This window comes from Protopterus annectens, chromosome 8.part0 (genome assembly GCF_019279795.1).
Source record: "Protopterus annectens isolate FY-2018-M chromosome 8.part0, PAN1.0, whole genome shotgun sequence".
NCBI lineage: Eukaryota > Metazoa > Chordata > Ceratodontiformes > Protopteridae > Protopterus > Protopterus annectens.
Window position 1 is genome coordinate 105,646,704 of NC_056741.1, and position 6,000 is coordinate 105,652,703.

The 6,000-nt window shown below is 36.1% G+C and overlaps 1 long non-coding RNA gene across 1 annotated transcript in view; it reads right to left on the reverse strand.

Annotated features, from left to right (window-relative positions):
• The window catches only part of LOC122807976, a 28,721-nt gene extending 26,213 nt beyond the window's left edge, over positions 1 to 2,508 (reverse strand). The window contains exon 1 of the long non-coding RNA XR_006365745.1: positions 2,388 to 2,508. This is a non-coding gene — a long non-coding RNA (uncharacterized LOC122807976). The remainder of the gene's footprint in view (positions 1 to 2,387) is intronic.
• Between the last annotated feature and the right edge of the window lie 3,492 nt (positions 2,509 to 6,000).

Here is a 6,000-nt window from a genome sequence, read left to right on the forward strand (position 1 = left end):
ATTTCCTGTTCTTATATACTCAAAACAATTAATTCACAAATTAAAAAATTAATTAATCAATAAAACAATAAACAATGAAGTGGCTGGCAATTAAGCAATCAGTAAATGTCTTTAGGCAGGGTGAAAACATTTCAAATTCATGAATAATGTTGCAACACATGTTTAGGTATATATATATATGTATATATACACATACATCAAATAAATAAATATATCATAGAATATTATAAAAAGTATATAAATAGTATATAAATAAATGTTGAATAAATATCATTTAAAATCAATATATTTGGTGTATTATATAAATAAATAAATAACATAATATATGGTATTAAAATAGTTTAATATTAAAAAATTTGATATTGAAGTCAATAAGGTAATTCAGTTGGTTTAAGTATGCTTCTTAGGGTCATTGGCTAATAATTTGAGGGCTGGTGTTATGGAGATGTGGTCATTGAAGCCCTTACCACTACAGGCATCTAGCCTGAGTTGCCATATCATCTCCCTATATAACAATTTTGTCTCCCAGTCACCCCCTCTATCCAAGTGATCAACAACCTCGACCACCCATATATATATATACCTAAACATGTGTTGCAACATTATTCATGAATTTGAAATGTTTTCACCCTGCCAAAATACAGTTACTGATTGCTTAATTGCCAGCCACTTCATTGTTTATTGTTTTATTGATTAATTAATTTTTTAATTTGTGAATTAATTGTTTTGAGTATATAAGAACAGGAAATGTGCTTTTTTAATTGATTCTGATGAGGTCTCCAGGTTTGGAGATGAAAGCGCTAAATCTGTGTTTTCGTGTATAATAAAAGGAACAGTTGGATTGGAAGCCCTTTGGGTAGTGGTGGATTTATATGGAAGACAGTCTTCATTGACCCAGGTTACTGAGCGTTCACATTTGTTGCTTGTGAGTGTATGGTTACCTAGAGTTACCTCTATGTGACAGAGTGAGGAACTCAATATTGCAGAGTAGAGTTCTGTTTCTCCATGTTGAGAGAAGTCAGTTGAGGTGACTTGGTTACTTTCTGAGGCTGTCACCTAGCTATCACCAAGGGAGGTATACCAGGCACAGCTCACTTGGGGGGCGGGGTATGGGGCATATTGTGAAAACATTACAGATATTACATTTCTCAGCTCACCTGAGCATGCTTGGGAAATCTGACAGAATGTGCTGGAGGTATTCATGGGAACAGGAGACGGTGGTCTTCCCTGTTCATCTTGCTACCACCTCAACACCCCCCAGGGATGAGCAGTTTAGAAAATGGATGAAAGGAAAGATGACTACACAACTGACTTGAATAATACCAGAAAAAAAGTAGTGCTAAAACAGCATATAATTTACTTTGGTGCTGTCTTTCTAAAGAAGAAGAATGGTATTGTAGCTGAGATGCATATAATTAGTTATTTTTTATTTATTTTAAGGCAAAACACAATGCCCAGTTTGGTATGTATCTGTCCAGGTACATGCAACAACTGGAATGTCCACAGAGGTCCCTCGCAAAAAGGATACAGGGCATAAATAACATGTTATTCGCATATTGCCTCAAACCCTATCATTGTACTTGGTCTCCTATGGATGGGTAATCTATGCCTGAAATACAAGCCATCCATGTATCCCACTCTGATGAACCTTCTGCATATCCACAAAACAAATAGCATAAGAAATACTCACTCTATGAACTTAAACCTTGTCTGTGACCTAAATAGGACATATTGGAGGGACCAGTATATGTATAATATCTCTTCTCTCGAACAGATTTCACATCCATGTGAAATAGAGTTTTTCCCAAAATCAATTCAAGCATAATTTGAACCAATGGATGAGGAATTAGCAATTCATCCCTGCTCTGGTAACTATACCCCTAATTGACAGATGCAGCTTGTAAATGCTAGACTACCCATGTCCTACCCTACAAATAGTATATATGGCTAGGCTTCAGAAAGTCACTGTGGTTGATAGCCTAGTATACACCAATGAACCATATTTGTTTTTATTCTGTTTATACCATCATAATAATTTTTGAGAAAATCTATTTGCATGCAGATTTTTTACTCATTTATTAATATTTGTTTACCAGGGTAGTTAATCCAGTGAAAAAAAATATAGATATATAGACATTAATCTAATAAGTGTCTGAACTATAGAATAAGGAGATCTGAACACAACACAATGCTATTTAACAAGAAAGCTGATTATTAATAGTACTTTGCGTGACATTACTTATGCATAAAGTTACATTGCATTCACACTGGTGTATCACATATTGCACAACATGATCATTTCTGCATGTCATCTCAATATTTTAAGTCTCACTATTCATATCTTTCTCTCATTTTTCAGTCCTTATCATAATTTTGGGGTAACTTACACTGTGGCTTTGTTGCTGGGATCACAGATAGTTTCATCTACCCATTTCCAGTTTTGAGCACCAGTAGATCGGAGTCCAATCCAATAGAATCCACGATGCAAACTAGTTCTGGCTTTTACGAATTCCTAGAATGGTAAAGTTAGAACTGAAATTAAAATAATTTCATGCATACACAAGTTATAAAAGTAATGCTTCTTATGGGGAATAATGATATTTCTTTTCTTTTTTTACCAACATTTAAATATACAGTTTTGGTTGTTAACCTTTCTTTGTTATCATATCTTTGTTTCCCTGCTGGAGGCCAGTTATTATGCATATTTATTCTACAGCTTTCACACTCTCTCTTTATGTCTGTCTTTCTCCCTCTCACACAGGGTGTCCATCATACTTTCTAATACTCTCAACTTTATTTGCTCAAGAAGTCTGGACAAGGTCAAAAATAATATGGAAGCAAAGGCTGAAAATTATGGACAATTATAAATATAATTCTAATTCACCTAGAGCTAAACAGAGGAGGGGCACTGACCACAACTCTGATCTGTGATATATAACAATAAGTATACTGTTTATTTTTTTTTTCTTATTTTTACTAGTTATTGCTAATTCTAGCTATTTATAGTACTTTGTATTGTCTGTTGCATAAATTTACTGTATTTTATTGCTATAAACTAATCTGCAAGGTTGTACTAAAATTGTCTGCATTACAGGGCATCATAAATGAGGTTTTTACTGCCTCACTGTTTGGAAATCTTTTCTAGCTAGTTTCACTATGTGTAAGGTATTAACGGGAAAATTTCTTCATTTGTTAAACATCTGTTTGTTCCGATTTTGTGCCAAAGAGTGTATCATATAACTGATTTATTTGCAGTTAAAACCATACTCTGGAGTCTCCTTGCTCCTTCATCTGTTCAAAACTTTCAGTTAGTGGCTCGCTGCTATTTTTCTGCTGTGAAACATTTCTGTAGTGTTTTCTGCCTAAATAGTATAGCTAGTAGCTGTAACATTGTAGATATTCAGAATTGTGTTTCTGGGCCTAGTTGTTTGTTTGCAGAGGCTATGTGTTCTGAGCACATGTTCCATGCCATCTTGGTTTAGCAAAAGGCATTTGTGCACTTCATTGAGAGTGTAGTGTTGATTGTCATTGGCTGGTTAGGGTTTTCTGGTCTAGGGCTTGGAGTAAGCACTTCATTGATTCTGTTGAGGTTTGTTTTAAGTTGTTTCAGGTTTCAACTTCCTGTTACTAAAGAAGTTACCTTGTGTGTCATTTCACACAGAGCTAAATGGAGGAGGTGAACTGACCACAACTCTGATCTGTAATATATAACAAAAAGTATCCTGCTATTTTTGGCTTATTTTTACTAGTTATTGCTTATTCTAGATATTTATAGCACATTTTATTATCTGCTGCATATGTTTTTACTGTATTTTATTGTTGTAAACTAATCTGCTTTACAGGGCCTGATAAATAAGGTTTTTACTGTCACACAGTTTGTAAATCTTTTCTAGCTAGTTTCACTGTGTGTGAGGTATTAACTGGATTGTTTATTCTGATTTCCTGCCAAGGAGTGTATTATACAACTGATTTTTTTTGCAGTTAAGAACATTCTCTAGAGTCTCCTTGCTCCTTTATCTGTTTCAAATGTTCACTTAGTGGCTCACTGATGTTTTTCTGCTGTGTTAAACATTTCTGAAGTGTTTTCTGCTACAAATAGTGTAGCTAGTAGCTGTAATATTTTCCCACCCTCCCTACCTATTGGTGTCTTATTCTTATACTTAGTGGCTTTGCAGTTGACCGCCCCTACTACAAATTTGATCTGGGATACTCCTCCCATTCTAGTGTCATTAGCTCATTCTACCTATTACAGAGAGCACATTTAAGAAGGCAAACATACATAGATTCTTAACCTTGAATTATCTTCCATTCCATCTTTCTCCTTTCCACTTTACTAACAAAAAAAACTTTGCTAGAATCTACCATTACTATAATCTCTTTGTATTCTGACTGAGTGTGCTTCTCAAGCACTCTGGAAATATAGAGCTGATAAGTATATTTTTGGCACCTTTTAACTGTTCAGAGTTAAAAAAAAATAATAATTGAATTCAGTTCAGAATACAGTTTGAATAAATTGCATTTATTTAATCTCTTTCAACTTTCTGGTTAAAAAACCCACATTTGCACTTGTTTCCCATCATTTCCTATAATGCGTCTAGTCCTGATACAGATTTGCTGTATCCAAGACTGTTTGTAAGCCTCTGATCCCCCAAGCCTTTCTGTGTTGGAGGGAAGCCTTCTAGCTTATCAGTGGGAGTGGTAAGCAATAGGTAGCCTATCTACCAGAAAAAGAGTGGTTTCTGGCACATAATTTGCATTTTATTGGCTGTTTAGGCAGTTTTTCCAGCTCTTTTAACTTTCTGGTTTAAAAAGCCTACATTTGTGCTTTTTTGCCACCTTTCCTGCAATCAATCTAGTCAAGATACAGACTGTCTATATTCAGGACTGTTTGTACGCTTCTGAGCCCCCCCCCCAAGCATTTCTGTGTTGGAGGGAAGCCTTATATTTTATCAGTGGGAGTGGTAAGCACTAGGTAGCCTATCTACCACAGGAGGAGTGGTTTCTGTCCCAGAAATTGTAGTTTATTGGCCGTTCAGGCAGTTTTTCCATCCCTTTTATCTTTCTGGGCTTTGAAACTAGAAAATTGAAAGGGATGGAAAAACTGCCTGAATGGCCAATAAACTAGAATTTCTGTCCCAGAAGTTGTAGTTCTTTGGCTGTTCAGGCAGTTTTTCCATCCCTTTCAACTTTCTGGTTAAAAGCCCACGCTTGTGCTTGTTTCCTACCTTTCCTGTAGCTAGTCTAGTCCAGATACAGATTTGTTATATCCAGGACTGTTTGTTAGCTTCTGAGACTCCAAGCCTTTCTGTGTTGGAGGGGAAGCCTTCTAGCTTATCGGTGGGAGTGGTAAGCACTAGGCAGCCTATCTACCACAAGAGGACTAGTTTCTGGCCCAAAAATTGTAGTTAATTGGCCTTTTGGGCAGATTTTCCATCTCTTTCAACTGTCTAGTTTAAAAGCCCATGTTTGTGTTTGTTTCCCGCCTTTCTTGCAACTAGTCTGGTCCAGATACAGACTTGCTATATGTAGGACTGTTTGTAAGCTTCTGAGCCCCACAAGCCTTTCTGTGTTGGAGGGAAGCCTTTTAGTTTACCAGTGGGAGTGGTAAACACTAGGTAACCTATCTACCAAAAGAGGAGTGGTTTATGACCCAGAAATTGTAGTTTATTGGCTGTTTGGGCAGTTTTTCCATCCCTTTCTACTTTCTGATTTAAAAGCTTGCATTTGTGTTTGTTTCCCACCTTTCTTGTAACTAGTCAAGTCCAGATGCAGATTTGCTGTATCCAGGACTGTTTGTAAGCTTTTGAGCAGTGCCAAAAAGTCTGCTATTCAATTTTTCCTTTAGATCTGCTACTTCTCTCCTCTGCTGCACTTTTACTAGCTTTTTAGTCTAGCACTTTACCAGACTTCTTGTAGCAATTATTGTAGCACACAAAAGTGCTACCAGCACTAAATGCTCTACAAGGAAACAGCTCCAGTACTTATTATTAATGCCCACCC